The sequence below is a fragment of the Ambystoma mexicanum genome, chromosome 3p (assembly GCF_040938575.1).
Source record: "Ambystoma mexicanum isolate Mex_15411 chromosome 3p, UKY_AmexF1_1, whole genome shotgun sequence".
NCBI lineage: Eukaryota > Metazoa > Chordata > Amphibia > Caudata > Ambystomatidae > Ambystoma > Ambystoma mexicanum.
Window position 1 is genome coordinate 1,205,047,386 of NC_090925.1, and position 18,582 is coordinate 1,205,065,967.

An 18,582-nucleotide genomic window follows, 5' to 3' on the forward strand; every position below is an offset into this window, starting at 1 on the left:
CATCTATAAATCTCTTCCATAGTACTATGTGCGGTTTGTGTTCGGTGTGTTTTAGGATATGTCTATCTTCCACTTGTGCCATGAACAGGTTGGCCAATGAGGGGGCATATTTGGCTCCCATAGCCACACCCTTAACCTGTGCATAATAGCAGTTGTTAAATAGAAACACATTGTTATTCAATGTGAATTGAAGGAACATTTTCAACATTGTAATATGGGTCCTATGGGATGCTGATACATTGCGATAGGTATAGTCTAAGGTAGCCGCAGCTAAAGTGTGGTCTATACTGGTGTACAGTGCAGAAACATCAAGGTTTACCAAGATGTAGTGTGTGTGCGCCATTCGATCTGGTCAAGCATTTGTAGCACATGGGTTGTATCCCTAATGTATGAAGGTATTAGGACAACATGTTTTTTCAAAGCATTGTCTAAATAAGTAGAAAGCCCTTCGGTTGCCCATCCTATTCCACTCATGATGGGCCTAACATCCGGTAACTTATCATAGGATTTGTGAATCTTGGGTAAGAAATATATTGTAGGCATGATCGGGTCAGTAATACTAAGAAATGTCTTTTCCTCATCAGTCAGGTAACCTATCTGATGCTACTCATTTATCATAGATATCATGTTTTTCACAACTTCCTTTGTAGGATTACATTTCAAGCACATATAACAGTTTGGAGTTGCTAAATGTTTGTTGGCCATGTCTAAATAATCTGATGTATTAAGTACTACTACGTTTCCCCCCTTGTCTGCTTCCTTGATGGTAATGGAATTATCATTAGCTAGTCGATTAAGTGACAGAATCTCTTCCTGTGTTAAACTGAAAAATCTATGTCTTGCCTTTGGCTTATTCATGTCCCAATATTTGTGTGTGTCACTTGTAACGGCTTGATAGAAACCATCTATGAGATTATCAGTACCCAAATTTGGTGTGAATCTGGACCTTGGTTTCAGCTCTTTTAATTGAAGCCTTCTTTCATTGATCCCCAAATCTTTACACATGGAAGATTCATCAATAGGAATATCCGAGCTGAGAGCAAAGTATGGGTGTCCGTTATATATTGCAAGGTCAATGCACTAGGGGGATGTAGAGGAGGCGTTGGACAATAATTACGAACTTGAGTGGCAAACATTTTTTTTAATTTTAATTTGCGAACAAACTTAAATAGATCGATCTGGAATTCTGTGAAATCTGTGACTGACGTAGGTGCAAAAGAGAGTCCTTTATTAAGGACAGATAGCTCTGTTGTAGATAGAGACCTGTTGGATAAATTCAGAACAAGATTTGGAATTTCTATCTGCCCAATTGTTTGCGTGTGGTGGATCGTGTTAGAATGCTCCTTGGTCTTGCGTCTTCTTCTGTGCTTCCTTCCTCCCTTCTTACTCCTGATGCGGTGTGTGGTGTTGTAGTAGATGGTGAATTTGTTTGAAACCTGACCTGTTTGACTGTTCGTTGGGCGCCCTTTTTGTATCTCTTGATTTAATATAAAAAACAGTTTTGTTAGATGGGGGTTCCGATGGAGGATTGGTTTCTGAAGTACTTGCATCTTCCTCTGAATCTGGATCAGAGCTAATGGGTGAAACAATTGGGGTATTATCTCGAGATTTGATCAAAATATTGTCATCTTTTGTTTGGAAAGTGTACACCCTATCATCACAATAATCTTTGTCATCGCTAAAGAATTTTCGACATTTATGTAATTTGATCTAGTCCTGATATTCAGTTAAAATTTCATACATTTTATCATAATTGTTCTTCTTCGTGGCCTCTGGATTAGTCATCTTGTTGATCTCTTCTTTCAATTCATCTATCTGTTGTGTAACCCTTGCGTGTTCTCGTTTGGCATGTGATATTAAGAGTTCAATCATATTCTTGGAACTTTGGTGTAGATTAGCTTCCCATTGGTCAGCTAGATCTTTATCATCATCATTGTCAAAGTTGGGAAATATTAATATTCTTAACCCCCTTGGCATTTTGAAGTTCTCCAAATAATTCGTTAAGGAGGCTATTTCCCAATATTTATTAATTTCTTTATGTGATAGTCTTTCCAGTCTCACAAATTTCTGCCTCAGGTTTCTGATATCCCCAGAGTATTTCTGAAGGCATTATCTGTACTGCCTCTTGGTGCAAATAGGGCTGCCCGGTCTTCCTCGCGATTCAATAGATAATTGGCCATAAGTATGCCGATGTGCCTCAGACGCACGCTACAAAAGCCTGTGTATAATGCACTGAAAAGGTTAAGTGGGTATAGGCTTGTGGGTGCGCTATGCACACTGTAGTTAGTGGGTATCGTTGAGCTGCGTTACACGTGTCAAAGCCAGGTACCCACTAAATGCCTGGTAAATTAGTAACTGTAGAAAGATGACACATAGATACGCGTTCTTCCCTAAATTACAATCATATAGAATAATATATTTGATTCATGATTTAGATAATATAAATTGTTTAATGAAAATGTCCACAAAACGTCAGCCGACACTTGTTTCGACCATAAGTCGTTCTCAAAGTTGACATGATAATGATACAAAAAACATGATAGTTCAAAATGATTGAGAAATGACAAAAAAAAATTGCATTAGTGTATTCTAAACATAAAAAGCAAACATCAAAAATAAAAACATATTGTAAGTCACATACCCAGGTATTGGTTAAGTTGATTGTAGAAGAAGGACAGGTCAGAAGAAAACAGAAAATGACAACAAAGAAAAGAATAAGTTACTTCTTACCTTGTAACGTTCTTTCGATGGGATGTTCCTCCGACGTATTCCTTATCTTTGATAATTCGTCTCCAGTGTGCTGGCCTCAGAAATATTTTCTCTGTAGAGGGCGCTGCACGTCAACGTCTGCCGAGTCAATGTCCCTCGACAGCCACTTTGGCGCCGACGTCACCATGCCCATAAATAGCTACGCGCGGCGTCCGTTGCTCAGTTCCGTTTTGTAGCATAAGATAAGTCATGCCTGAATTGGTTATTGACCTTGAAGGAGAGTAAGCTGCAACCATAAGGGAAGTATTACTGTGGGGATGGATGGGAGGGGCGATAAGGAATACGTCGGAGGAACATCCCATCGAAAGAACGTTACAAGGTAAGAAGTAACTTGTTCTTCGAAGGGATTGTGTTCTCCGACGTATTCCTTATCTTTGATAGACTCCCATAGCAGTGGTATGTAATTGGAGGTGGGAGTAATAATGTCATGTATCCCTTTTAAGAATGAACCGAATGTAATACGGCTTTGCCAAATCTGGTCTCTTGACTAGTGGAGGAATCCAGTTTGTAAAATCTTGTGAATGTATGTGCGGACGACCATGTGGCAGCCGCACATATGTCTCGGACCGGTACCCCTCTTTGGAGGGCCGAAGAGGCTGGTTGAATGAGCCCTAGGATTCTGGGGTGGCTCTTTCCCTGCCAGTTTGTAACATTCCAGAATGGTCAAAATAATCCACCTGGAAATGGTCTGTTTTGTTATAGGTAGTCCCAACTTGTGACCTGAGTATCCTACAAACAGTTGGTCTGCTTGCCTAATCCTCGCCAGTCTGCTGATGTAAAAGTTTAGAGCTCGCCTTGGGTCCAGCCTATGCAGCCTTTCTTCCTCTTTCCCCGGATGGGGAGGAGGGTAGAACGAAGGTAAGGTAATTTTCTGAGTGATGTAAAATTCCACCTTTGGGAGGAAATTAGGCTTCACCTGTAGGACAACTTTGTCCTTATGGAAAATTGTATACATTAAAACCGAAAATCAACAGACCCAATCAACTGAAAACCGTAAATGTCATCACCAAATATTCGGAGATTTAAGGCTTTTGTATAAACTACTATACAAGCATTGGGATTTACTTTTATTAGACAAGGACATTGCACCATATTTAACTAATAAACCAAGACTAATATTCACCAAATCAGTTACAATCCGAGACAGAGTGAGTCCATCTTTTTTTCGAATTCACAATGAATCACTGAAACATAAAACTACTTGGTTGTCCCCTCCAACAGGCTTTCACAAGTGTGGCAATTGCTCCATGTGCATATTTGCTGAGTCCAATATCACACAATTCACAGATGTCAAAGGCCACACTATTCAGATTAGAAATTGTATTGATTGCCACACAACACATGTTGTATATGCAATTAGATGTGTTTGTGCTCAAATCTATATTGGCTCTACTATTAGACAACTTCATATCAGAATACGAGAACACATCTCAAGTTTGGGCAGTCAAGATCCCTCACCTCCAGAGATTAATTATGCCATCACGGACAAGGAACTCCTGGCTATCAAATCTGCCTTTAAAGCCTGGGGGCACTACCATCTGGGGGCCAGACACACCATTACAGTCATCACAGACCAACGAAACCTGCAATATCTCAAAACAGCCGAGGCCCAGTCCTCGCGCCAATTACGGTGGGCCCTCTTCTTCGCCGAATATGATTATGTAATCACATTTCGACCAGGAGTCAGAAACGGAAAGGGGGATGCCTTATCTCGCATGGGCATAGATGAAATAGTATATACAACTCCAGACCCAGTACCTATTATACATAAAGACAAACTCTTGGGTATCACGACAGCCTTAACACAAGCAGAACTACGAAAAGAAATCCAACGGACAATGAATCCTGATGCCTACCTTGCATGGCAAACTCAAGGAGAACAATATACCATCAAGGACCACCTACCCTTTTTTAGGGATCGCCTATATGTACCCAAGAAGGAATAACAACAGCATATTATTTCAAACTATCACGATTCACTGATCGAAGGGCATCCTGGGATCGCCAAAACCCTAGTTACGGTGAAAGAGAACTTTTGGTGGCCTACCTGGCGTAAGGACATCATTCAGTATATTCAGTCCTGCGGTGTCTGCGCACAAAATAAATCACAGAAACAAAAACCATCTGGTCTCCTACAACCATTGGACATTCCTCCAGTTCCATGGCACACTCTTTCCCTTGACTTCATCACTGATCTACCGCCAAGCCAAGGGTTCAACAACATCCTTGTAGTTGTGGACTTATTCTCGAAGATGGCCCATTTTATTCCTCTCAAAGGCCTCCCAGACGCAGCCACTTTAGCAAAAGTGTTCCTGGAGGGCATGGTTAAGCTACATGGCTTCCCTTCGGTTCTGGTCTCTGATCGAGGCAGCCAGTTTGTTTCAAACTTCTGGAAAGAATGCTGTGCAATGGCGGAGATCGACGTTCGGCTATCTACCAGTCACCATCCCCTAACGGACGGCCAAACCGAGAGAACCAATCAGACACTCGAGCAATATTTACGGTGCATGCTGCACCACAAAGGAATTGGAAAGACCTACTATGGATAGCCGAATATGCATATAACAATTCTTTGCATTCAAGCACGGGACAAATACCCTTCAGTACCCTTCATGGCAGACATCCACGTACCTCTGAACTAGACCTTCCAGCCAGCTTAGAAATGCCAACGGTAAAGACTCTACACACAACCATTACTCAGGCTTTCAAAAGGGCAAAGGAACACCTTATTCATGCCAAAGAAAAACAAAAGAGATTTGCCGACCAACACCGGAAAAAGGCCCCTGATTATCAAGTAGGAGACAAAGTTTGGTTAGCCGCTAAATTCGTACCCATCAAGGGAACCCGGTGTAACGCTCACCTGATTCCCGTAGAGGCGCCGGTCTTGACTGGGCGTATACCGTATCTTCAAAGGTGATGTGTAACACACGGCTGGCTCTTTGGGCTGGACCTCTGTGCACTGTATGTCTGACTCGAAGGGTAAGATGTCTGCAGATAGAAAATATGGGATTAATGAACTGGGTTATTGAATGTCTCTCTCTTCTTCCCTTTCTCTTCTCCTGTAGAACCCCGAAGGTTAACGCTTTCACCTTAGGTAAGTGAACGCCGTGCTCTCCATCTGCCTCGGGGCAGGGTGCTGTAACCAGTTTCTTCACTGGATAAGGGGAGCAGGCCTCTTGACTTCAGAGGACTGCTGTCCATCGTTTACTGCACGAAGGTAAGTTTCAAGTAATTCTAATGTCTTTAAAGTCTTTAGTAATGATGTCTCTTGTTTTGCAGGGTTCCGGCGATGGTGGATGACGGGCTGAAGTGAGTTGAAGATGGAGCCGTGTGATGAATAGAAGCGCCTGGAAGCCCGTAAGTAAGCGCTTGTTGCCTGCTTCACGATGCGCTCTAACTGTCGTTTTATTTTGCAGGTACAAGTTCGGAGCGGCTGCAGGGTGCCGGAATACCCACTGGGTTAGATGTGGAAAGGAGTAATGGCACGTGAGTATTAAAGTTCCCCAATGTCTTTAAACGCACCTTGTTTTGTCTTTCAGATGCGGGATGCAGCGCCGAAGGCCTCCGGACCGTGCGAAGAGTTGGTACGCTTTTGTCTTTCAGATGCCGGAATGCAGTGTGAAGACCTCCGGAGCGCACGAAGAGTAGGTAAGCCTTTGTCTTTCAGATGTCGGAATGCAGCGCGAGGCGTTGGTGACAGCCGATGGACCAGGTAAGTGAAGAGCTGTCACTGAAGACCGTAATGCTAACCTGTTCTTTCTTGTCTTTATAGGTGTTGCTGAAGACTGGATTCAGGATGGTAAGCCTTTTTCCTTAGGCCAGGATCAGATGCAGAAGACACGATGAGCGTTCTGCTGCAGAGGATGCAGAATTACGCAAAGCAAGATTCATCCATCAGGTGTGGTTTAAAAAGCCTCCTGTAGTGCTTAGGTGTCTCCTTCCACAGCCACGCCTAGGTAAGAAAAGAGTTCCTGCCTTCCAGAAGAGTTCCAGTGTTCTGAACCTAGGGAGTGGCTCCTGCCCCACCCAACAGGAAAAGTAGTTCCAAACAGAAGAGGATCAGAGGCTCAACTGGCAGGCAAGTAAGCAGCATGGTCTGCTGCAGGTAAGTCCATCCAAGCATTATGAGCCAGGCGCTTCCAGCGCTGGGACTGGGCATATTTATGAGCCTGGTGCCACTGGCGCCAGGACTGGGTCCAAAAGGTCCCAATTGGGACTGGTTGGCACTCGGATCCTGGGTTATGGATCTGCTTCCAAGGGAGTTGGGAAAACCCTGACCTTTTGGAAGCAGAGATCATGACACCCGGACCTTTCATCCCAGGTTCTTAGGACCCTATACCATTAAGGCAATTATCAACCCAGCAGCCGTGAAACTGGATTTAGCACCTAATCTACAAATCCACCCGGTATTTCATGTGTCCCTCCTGAAACCAATGCAACCCGGAACACGGATTGGAACACCACCTAAGCCCATACTTGGTGACGGAGAACCAGAATTAGAAGTCAAAGATATCTTGAACTTTAAATACTCTAGGACCAAGCTATATTATCTTGTCGATTGGAAAGGATTTGGACCACAAGATAGATCCTGGGAGCCCAGTGAGAATATCCACGCACCACGTCTAATCAGGAAATTCCATCGCAACTTCCCAACTAAACCTGGGCCAGACAGAAGGAACACCATGGGAGGGGCCTTAGGGGGGGAATGCTGTCACGACCCTCGTCCAAAACCCCCTCTGGCAAACCCATTGGCCAGGTGGAGTCAGGACTCGGGCCTCTAGAGCCTGGCATCCTCTTCAAAATCCCTCATGGGGCAAGTCCTGGCGCCTATGGCGCCAGGCTCATACACCATGAACAACAATGTGCTTGGGAACTACTTTATTGTATTGTCAGCCAACCTGGAGGCATCCACAAAGCTTGGTTCCTAAGAACCAAGCTATGCGGTCTAGTGTTTTCGGGGTGGCAGGCCTGGAACTACCTTCCCTGGTAATACTTTACCTGGGCTATATAAACCACACCCTGACTGCAGAACATGCTTTATGTTACTTTGCAGCTTGCAACGTGACGCTCACCGTGTCCAGCTATTCCCTCGAACCTCGGAGAAGCAGAACCTGCAAGGAGACAAAAGGAACATCATTAGCAGCAGCATCTTACCTGCAGTCTTCATCTTTAAACACTCGCAGCTACTGAGAACAGCTTCCTCGAATCTGCATGCCTCCCAGACAGAACGACCTGAAAGAGGAAGATAGTGGCAACATTAAAGAAAGCTGTAGAGACATTTACAAATTACGAACTGCTCAAAAGGCTTACCTGGCTGGTCGCCACTCGGCTGGCACCACTCCGGACATTCCACTCGCGCTGAAGAACACCGCGACCTACAAGGAAGGAAAACACAGGTTAACAAAGGCAATACTTTGCAGCGCTGTACATAGCGCTTACTTACCGCATCATAGCGCTCTTAATGCGCCATCATTTACCAGCGGGGCTCAACCAAGCAGGTCGCCGCGCTGAAGCTCTGCATACCGAAGGGAGAAAAAAGAGACATTTTAAACAAAGAAGGCATGCAGGATAGCAACAAAACTAAAGAACAGCAATAAGACCTACCTGAAAAATATCAAACGGACTGGCGTCAGTGAAGTAACTGGACCTCACTCACCCATGAAAGACAACGTGCCCCTGCAAAGAAGGCAGGATGGAAAGCATGCCTAATTCTACCACAAGGCAGAACCTTCCCCGCAGACCACATCAGGGCAAAGCTGAGAAGCATACCAGCGAGTAACCCAGCTGGGTGGCGTCCTGTGGATACCAGGTGAGCGTAACACGGACTCCATAAGCGCAAGCACACACGCGGAAGGGGACCCTGCTCCCATGGCACAGACAGTGACCAAATCCGACCTGCAGGATATCCTGCAGGCCCTCACAAAAGAATACCAGAAGGGCACAGAAGAGGTCATGAGAAAGATCACAGCCTTAGACAAACGGGTGGGAGAAGTTGAAGCAAGAACTGAAGAGGTGAAAACGACTCTGTGCGAACACGGTCACGAGATTGGCGAGGGCTCTGACAGAATCACGGCACGCAAAGCAAGATGTGAAGCCATGGAACTGAGGCAGGAGGAAGCCGAAAATCACTCCCGTCGAAACAACATCCGCCTAAGAGGAATCCCGAAGACCATCTCGGACGCTGAACTGACCCATTATGTCAACGACCTATTTCGCTTCATTCTTACCCTCCCTGACGATACCCCACTGGAGCTGGACAGAGTACATCGGACAAGGGTCAGAACAAACACAAATAGCCCGCCTGACGTCCTAGCCAGAGTTCACATTTACAAAGTTAAAGAAGAAATCATGCGGGAGGCCAGGGATCCCCCTCGAGTCCTCTTTAGAGATGCTTCTATCTCCTTATATCAGGACCTTGCAGCCATAACGCTCGCCAAAAGAAAGGCCCTGAAGCCCATCACGGACTGGCTCAGGGAAAGGAAAACGCCCTACCATTGGGTGTTCCCCACGGCCTTAGCTTTCTCCTGGGAAGGAAAGCCCTGCCTCATCCGCACCCTGCAGGAGGGAGAGAGGCTGGTAAACCCAGCTCAGGAGGGAGACACCCAGGTCCAGGACACACCAGCCCGGACAGCCCGAACAAGGAATAATGATCCCTCCTGGACCAGAGTGGACAGACGCCGAAAGCCCCGCGGCCCAATTATGAAACGGCTAGAATTGGCCGCTCCTCCCGACGTAGAGTTCAAGATGGGGACTCCAAGCAGAGGCCCACGTCAAGGGATACTCTTCAAGATGGTGCAGGGCAGGCACCGTGGGGATTTACCGACGATGGACTTGGAACTTCAGAGAGTCGCCGTTTCACCGAACAACAGTTGAGGCACCATTGCCTCCAAGCTATAAGGATGCATTGGCCCAGCCGGATGCCCCGTTGGCAGAAAGCTGACTATAAAGACTTGAAGTGTTGGGGGGGGAGGTCAGATCCGAGGGACCACGATTAAAAACCTAACACCACACAGGGGAACCAACGTACCAGAGGTATTTCAACAGGGGCAACCCAAGAAACACACAATCAACTTTATCCCAAAAGATGGAGACCACTAAAGAACTAACCATGATAACGTGGAATGTGCAGGGGCTAAACTCAACCAGACAACGGAAATCGGTGGAGCAGAGACTGAGCCACCTAGAAGCAGACATTGCGTGCCTCCAAGAAACGCATCTCCTGCAACCAGATGAGGAAAGAATAAACTTTCGACAATACCCCAGGAAATTCTTTGCCTCCTCGGGGGGAAAAAAGGGAGGTAGCCATACTGCTCAGTCGGGCGGTGCCCCTAACCCGAATCTCAGTTAAACGGGACCCTAGGGGGAGATTCCTGCTGCTCAAGAGGCTCCTGGTAGATCTCCCGATCACCATAGCAGGAATCTACACCCCGAATACCGGGCCGGATCGCTTTCTCTGCAGCATCATCCCCACAATAACCTCCTTTACAGAAGGGCGCCTCCTAATCGGAGGAGACTTCAATCTCACCCCAGACCCTAACACGGACAAGACGCTTCCGCCTACTAGGGAAGACTTCTCCCGGGCACTGGGAATGGCTGAATTTCTGAGGGAGACATGCACGGTCGACACCTGGAGACTGGCTCAGCAGGGAGAACGAGACTACTCATTCTATTCGCACGTACACAGGGGTTATTCAAGGATAGATCTCCTGCTAATGACGAGCGCATTCTTCCCCTGCATTGAAGATGTACAAATTGGCCGCAGAGTCATATCTGATCATGCCCCACTTATAGCCAAGCTGCAAGTCTAAGGCCTCCCAGCACCTCTGCAGAAAGCCTGGAAACTCCAAGAGTATGTCCTAACAGACATAGCATCGGGCTCCGAACTACAAGACTCCCTGCTGAACTACTATACAGAGAATTCAGGTAAAGGGACCCTGGAACCCATGGTCTGGGACGCAATGAAGCTGGTCAGAAGAGGCGTAGCAATCATCTGCACAGCAGCACTGAAGAGAAGACATCAACTCCAACTCGCCAAGCTGGAGGAAGAAGTGAGGGAAGTAAAAGCGCAATACAAAGTTTGCCAGTCCAGGAAAGTAGGCAGAGAACTGAAAAAGGTGAAGACAAAACTTGAAATGCACCTGGCGGATAAGACGGCCCGAGCTCTAGGCTACACAAAACAATTCTACTACATAAACAGTAACAGGGCCAACCGCTTGCTGGTCCAGAAGTTGAAGAAATTGCATTCCCGGAACAGTATACTAACACTGCGGGACCGGAAGGGCAGACCCCGCTGGCCCTAACACGAGCAAGGAAGCACAAGCCCAATACTTACAATCAGTCCGACGAGACCCCCCACAACCACAGCTCGACACCTTAGAACTCCCGATCACGGCGGAAGTAGCAGAAACAATCCGGTCCCTGAAAAACACAGCCCTAGGCCCGGGCGGTTTGACCGCCCAATTTTACAAACAATTCTCTCACATCCTGGCCCCCCGTCTGGCCTCGTTTTATAACACTTTCTTGGACTCCGGCTCCGTCACCCCTTCAATGGAGGAGTCCCTGACGGTCCTGATATTAAAACCAGGGAGGAACCCGGAGCTCTGCTCCTCATACAGACCGATCTCACTATTGAACAACGATGCAAAGATCTTCTCTAAAATCTTGGCAAGCAGACTGGCAAAATTTCTCCCAGAGCTGATCCACCCAGACCAGACGGGATTAATTCCAGGTCGGAGCACCTTTGACAACACCAGACGCACCCTAAACATTATCGAATCTGCCGGAAGAACGGGCTAGCAAGTGGCATTCCTGTCACTAGACGCAAACAAAGCTTTCGACATGCTAGATTGGGGATACATGGAGGAAGCATTAAAACACTTAAGCTTCGGGCCAAAGTTCCGGAAATGGACCCTGGCCAACTACCAGCACCCAACCACAGAGCTAAGAATAAACGGCACCAAATCATCCAGAATTCATATCACCAGAAGCACGCGACAGGGCTGCCTGCTATCCCCGCTCATTTTTGAGCTATCTATGGAGCCATTTGCCTGCAGATTTCACCAAAACCCCCTAATAAAGGGCCTAAAGGTGAGGGGGAACATACAAGATAGCTTTGTACGCAGACGATGTCCTACTTTCCCTGACCGAGCCCAAATCATCCCTGGAAGCGCTCTGGAGTGAATTGGACAACTTTGGAGCGGCCTCAGGGTTCTCCATCAACCTCGAAAAATCCACGGCCCTTGGAATCAACATCCCAGGAAGCACAACAGAAACATTAGCCACCAGCCACCCCATCCAATGGGCCAACTCACACTTCATCTACCTGGGAGTAAAGATCCCAATGAAAATAGAGGAAGCGTACAAGCTAAATTTCTCCCCACTGTTCAAGGAGCTCCAGGAGGACCTAGCAAGATGGCAAAAACAAGAAGTGTCATGGCTGGGTAGAATAACAGCAGTAAAAATGAACTTGGTACCAAGACTGCTCTACCACTGCCAAGCTCTCCCAATCTCGATCCCCAGAAAGGCCCTGCAGAGACTCCAAGCAAATATGATGAAATTCATCTGGGAGGGAAAGAAGCCGCGAATAGCCTAGAAAGTGGTGATGAGGAGTAAAGGCTCGGGAGGCCTGGTGGCCCCAGAACTAGAGAGATACTGCCTTGCCGCCCAACTCTCGCCAGCTTTTATCTGGAACCTAACCACCAATAAGCCTCGCTTGGTGAAATTAGAAGAAGATTGGGCCCGAGGCCCCCCGGAAGCGCTCCCGCACATCATCAGACCCATTGACCCCCCCGCCCAAAGAGGGGCCATTAACCGCAACCAAAAACACAGTGGAGAGCTGGAGGAAGGCGGCCAGGCGGTGGAACCGGAGCAGCACAACAGGTCCCCTATCCCCAATCTGGGACAACCCGGACTTCACCCCTGGCAGAACGCATAATGACTTTGAGCACTGGAAACGGGAGGGCTGAAGCACGTGGGAGACTTCTATGCGGAGGGAGCCCCACTTACTTACGAAGAATGCAAGGCAAAATGAGGGGTGCCAGAAACAGAAAGATTCCGTTACACACAGATCCGACACTGGCTCTCACACAAGCCTGTGCGATCTCAGGGCTGCAGAGAGCTAACAGCGCTGGAACAAATGCTCACAACGCTTCCCCCCAGAGGGAAAACATCAGCCCTATACAAATTACTAGACAGAGCGGACCCCGCAAAAAAGGAGGCTTACATGGAAAAGTGGGAAAGGAACATCGGCAGGACAATTGAAATGGAAGAGTGGGGGCACATCTGGACCAGAACACAGAAGAGCTTGAAATGTGTCACCAACAAGGAAGGGGCGATCAAAACTTGCTTTAGATGGTATTTAACCCCAGAGACCCTGAACAAGAGCAACCCAGTGATCTCCCCGCAATGTTAGAGAGGGTGCACAGTCACAGGCACGCTATTTCATTTGCCTTGGCATGCCCAGCGGCCATTAAATATTGGAAGGAGATTCTGGACCTTATCAAACAGATCACAGGACTAACGATCCCATGGGACCCGGGAATAGTCCTACTGGGGGAGCACAGGGGAGGGCCAGTTTCCACTGTCCGGCAACCTGGCAAACCTATGCTCACAACTACTCACAGCGGCAAAGATAGCTATGGCAAGGCTATGGAAACATCCAGAGGGCCCGGCTGTGAGCCTGTGATGGGCCAAATGCTGGGACATCGCAGTAGTGGGAAAAATAACTGCCATCCGCCTGGGGAACAGAAATAAGTTCTTCGACATTTGGGCCCCCTTTCTAGACTATGCGGAACGATTCCCAGGAATGGCTAGGAAACCACCGCCCCTTCGCTGGTTAGATAAATATGACTAACGCAAACCCAAAACTGGTCCCCTGGCCTACACCTAGCTCGCCCCCCCGAGTGATGTTAACTCGGGCACAGGAGCAGCAGAGGGCAAGACGAACTATCAGAAGCATCCAGTGTCAATCAAAATTCAGCAAAACCCCCCACGCGAAAGACAAGCCCCAAAACAGTTCCCCCCAAGGACTATAGCACCCCTGATGACTTTTCCCCCGGTGCTCCCCCTTACCCCCGGAACACCATCCGGTTATGTTTTAGTTATGTTTTGGTTATTACGAGTATCTCGAAACAAACTGTGTAAGAAGTAAATTAATACACTCGAGAATGTATGTTTACTGATAAAAACAAATAAAAAGATTAATTGAAAAAAAAAACATATTGCAACGAGTTAAAATATTTCCTTACCAGACTATACATTTCATTCCGGAAAGGGGAAGGGGTGACCCACACGATGACCAAAGTAAAGGTAGTGCTGTTTGAAAAACCCAACAAAGATCCTACAAACTGTGGATCCTACAGGCCCATTCCATTACTAAACACAGATGTACAAATGTACACTGGAATTCTAGCAGAAAGACTTAAAGGAGAACTGCCCTGGGTTATCGGGCAGTATCAATCAGGCTTTATCCCTGGGAGACAAACATGGGGCAACACAAGAAGGGTTATTCACCTCTTAGAGAAACTAGAAATGAACCGACTCCCAGCCACCCTGATCTCCCTTGATGCTGAAAAGCGTTTAACAGGGTGGAGTGACCCTATTTATTCCAGGTGATGGAACGGATGGGGTTTGGTCCAGACTACATACAAATGGTAAAGGCAAATTATAGAAACGCCTCAATCAGGCTGGCAGTGAACGCACAGATCTCCGATACCATAAGAGTAGAACCAGGAACCAGACAGGGCTGCCCTCTATCCCCATATCTATACACCATCTATCTTGAACCCATGTTGGCCGCAATCAGACAAACCCAAGAAATTAAAAGGGTCCCATTTGGAGGGAAGCTACATAAAAAGGCTGCATATGCATAAGATATGCTTTTGACGCTGACGGACCTGGGATCCTCCATCCCAACCCTAGTCAGAATGCCGAGGGAACAGGAAAGGGTGTCGGGCTAAAAATAAACATGGGCAAATCGGAGCTGCTAGAGGTTGGCCTCTCCAGGGAGATGGCTGCCGCCCTTCAAAGGTGTTCACCCTTTTGCCCCGCGGAAGGTAGCATAACATATCTAGGGATTAAATGAACCAGTAGACTCTCAGCACTGTACAATGCAAATCTCCCAGATCTAATCAAAAAGACACAAGCAGACCTGTCCAAATGGACTCCGCTGTGAATAACATGGCTGGGAGGCATAAACACGGTAAATATGGTGACACTCCCTAGGCTCTTATATAACTTTCATTCCACCTATCGTGGTCCCAAAGGGTGTTTTCCGTACAATGAATTCAATAATCTCCAGATTTATCTGGCAAGGTAAAGACCTGAGGATAGCTTTAGATTTCCTGATGACTCTGAGACAGAGCGGGGGCTTGGGGCTGCCTAACCTATTTCGTTACTACGCAGCCACCCAATAAAGAATAGTGCGGGAATGGTTCTCCGATAGCAAGGACAAAATATGGGCTAGAATGGACAGAGCGGTGGCAGGGTTCCCTTTGGTTGGGCTACTGTGGCTACAGGGGACAGATAGGCCCCCCAGTGCAAGGCAGAGTAGGGTACTTTGGGTCACGTGCAATATCTGGGACAGGTGGCTCAAAAGGGGACACTTGTCAACCATTACCTCACCATTTACTCCTATGTTTAACAACCCCGACTTCTCCCCGGGTATGGGAAAAGGTTTGTTTAGAAGGTGGAAGGAAAGTGGGTGTGTGAAAATCCAAGACATGGTGTGGGAAGGAGAAATTGCAACCTTTAAATATTGCAAGACACAGGTCAGTCTTTTAGAGAAAGATAGGTACGAATATATGTATATGTTAATGTTAAAGGACATTTGTACTGCACACTATCACCACCGGAGGGGTCCCCTGGCGCTCTGGCTGCTCTGAAAGAGGAGGGGAGGTTGAGTTAGTGGGAGGAGGCAGGAAAAGTGCAAGAGAGTAGTGATGTGCTGTTGGCGGCCTCAGCCCGGTGGGTCCGTTGGCTGGGCCTGGGGTGTTTGCGGCCGGTAGTCGTCGTGTAATTTTGTGCAAGACTATGTATGTTTTTGTTTTGTTGTTGAAATGTAGTGAAGTTTGTGCGGTGTGTTGTGCTGTAGATTTTGGTTGTGTTTGGTTTGGAGTTTGAGAGGTATATGCAGAAAGGGAAATTGTTAGTAGGGTTGGTTAGTTTGCGGTGATATAGATTTATACCCAGGTGAGGCACTAGTTGTGTCCGAAGGGGATTAGACAGGCAGAGACTAGGCCTTTAACTAAATTTGAGTCCACTCGAGGGACAAACAACTGGTTTCAGATCTATATACTATTCTCCTAGAGTGCAGAGATAAAAAAAAAGAAGTGGCCCTATCAGATACTGCACTGAAATGGTTAAGTGGGTAGAGGCTTGTGGGTGCGCTATGCACACCGTAGTTAGTGGGTATCGTTGAGCTGCGTTACACGTGTCAAAGCCAGGTACCCACTAAATGCCTGGTAAATTAGTAAATGTAGAAAGATGATACATAGATATGCGCTCTTCCCTAAATTACAATCATATAGAATGATATATTTGATCCATGATTTAGATAATATAAATTGTTTAATGAAAATGGCCACACAAAGTCAGCCGACACGTGTTTCGACCATAAGTCGTTCTCAAGGCTGACATGATAATGATACAAAAAACATGATAGTTCAAAATGATTGAGAAATGACAAAAAAAATTGCATTAGTGTATTATATACATAAAAAGAAAACATCAAAAATAAAAACATATTGTAAGTCACATACCCAGGTATTGGTTAAGTTGATTGTAGAAGAGGGACAGGTCAGAAGAAAACAGAAAATGACAACAAAGAAAAACTAATTATACAATATGTTCAACGTAGTGTGGAAAATAATTAGTACCACACCTGAATTTGCAACCTTCAGCAAAGGGTGTGCAATAACAAAAACACATCGTGGCAGAACCCGTGGTCAATACCATGCTCACTAAGTATTGTGATAGGGTCATATGTTTTAGATATCTTTCAACCATGCTGGATTAGTCTCTGGATTAGTCTCTAATTGTAGTGTGTAAAAGCATATAACGTGTAAACTCATTTAGTTTGGTAAGCTAAATGAAAAGAAAAAATTTCACATTCATGGAACCAGTCATATTCATTTAAAATTTAGAATTTCGAAAATTACTGGAAAATTGAGTTCTCACCTATTCTCTTGTTAATGCAGAAATTGTAATATTTAGGTGCAAACTAATTCAGGTATATGTGTTGCAGATTCTGGAGAAAGTTATCTGCAAAAATTAAGAGAAGCATAGACGAATACTTCAGATAAAATAGGTGTCCAGAGTATATGAAAATATACTGTAGGTCCAAAATCAGATATATAAAAAGAAATACAAAATATATATAGTGTCTCACTAATATTCGTGTATATATGATTAAGGACGGAACGTGCATATCGAGGTGAGTATTCTCCAATGGTCACAAGTATGCATGAAGTTATCTGTTAAATGCAAGGAAAGGGTGTTGTCACCAATTTATGCAATGAACATTGCCTGGTGGGTTTAATCATGTTCATTATGCTTACCTAAATAAAAGGGCTCGATCCCTGGATTGTCCGATGTAAATCTCAAATTCACGGGCGCTCTCTAACGCTCGTTATATGTGGGCAGTCACGATCGTGGCGTTGTTCCATTGGTCCTGACATGACATGTTTCTTGCGCATGCGCGGGTTGGAGACAGCTAATCTCCAGCACATGCGTGGACACAAGTAAGATGTGTCCGTGCATCGCGCATGCGCATTGTCCAAGCCGCACTCTGAGTACGGCACTAACAGTGCACACGCGTGATGCAAATATCATTAATAGTGGTTTGTTGTACAATCTATCTCGATTTAAGAGAAATATCATTAGTAGTGGTTTGTTGTACAATTTTACTCGAGCTGAGAGAACTCAATTTCCTCAAAAACAATGCAAAATAAAGTGTTCCTTATTAATTGTATCTACTAACAATTTTGATTGTTATAATACCAAGCATGACACAATGTTGATTGAAATGGTGCGCCCCGAGCTGAAATATATCTACAGAAAAAGCTATGTAGTACATACATGTTCATACAATAAGATTCATGCTGTTCTCTGATTATAAGAATACAAACATCTCATTATCCGTGTTGAGACCTTCTTTTGTGCAGCGAAATAGGCAAATGCATTTTGCCTCCAGTTGTCTTAGTTTCAATGACAAATCACCACCTCTTCTCCCCAGACTGGCCTTTATTAAGCCTGCAAAGTGAATATCATCCTTATTGTCTGCTGATGTTTGGTTTACCAATGGATGGCAAGAGGCAGTTTGGGATCTTGACTGCCCAAACTTAAGATGTGTTCTCGTATTCTGATACAAAGTTGTCTAATAGTAGAGCCAATATAGATTTTAGCACAAACACATCTAATTGCATATACAACATGTGTTGTGTGGCAATTAATGAAATTTCTAATCTGAATAGTGTGTCCTTTGACATCTGTGAATTGTGTGATATTGGACTCTGCAAATTTGCCCATGGAGCAATTGCTACATTTGTGAAAGCCTGTTGGAGGGGACAACCAAGTAGTCTTATATTTCAGTGATTCATTGTGAATTCAAAAAAAAGATGGACTCACTCTGTCTCGGATTGTAACTGATTTGGTGAATATTAGTCTGGGGTTATTAGTTAAATATGGTGCAATGTCCTTGTCTAATAAAAGTAAATCCCAATACTTGTATAGTAGTTTATACAAAAGCCTTAAATCTTTTTACATACACCATCTATTTAGGCCTTTCTGAATGGATTGCATCGAGTAACCTCTTTG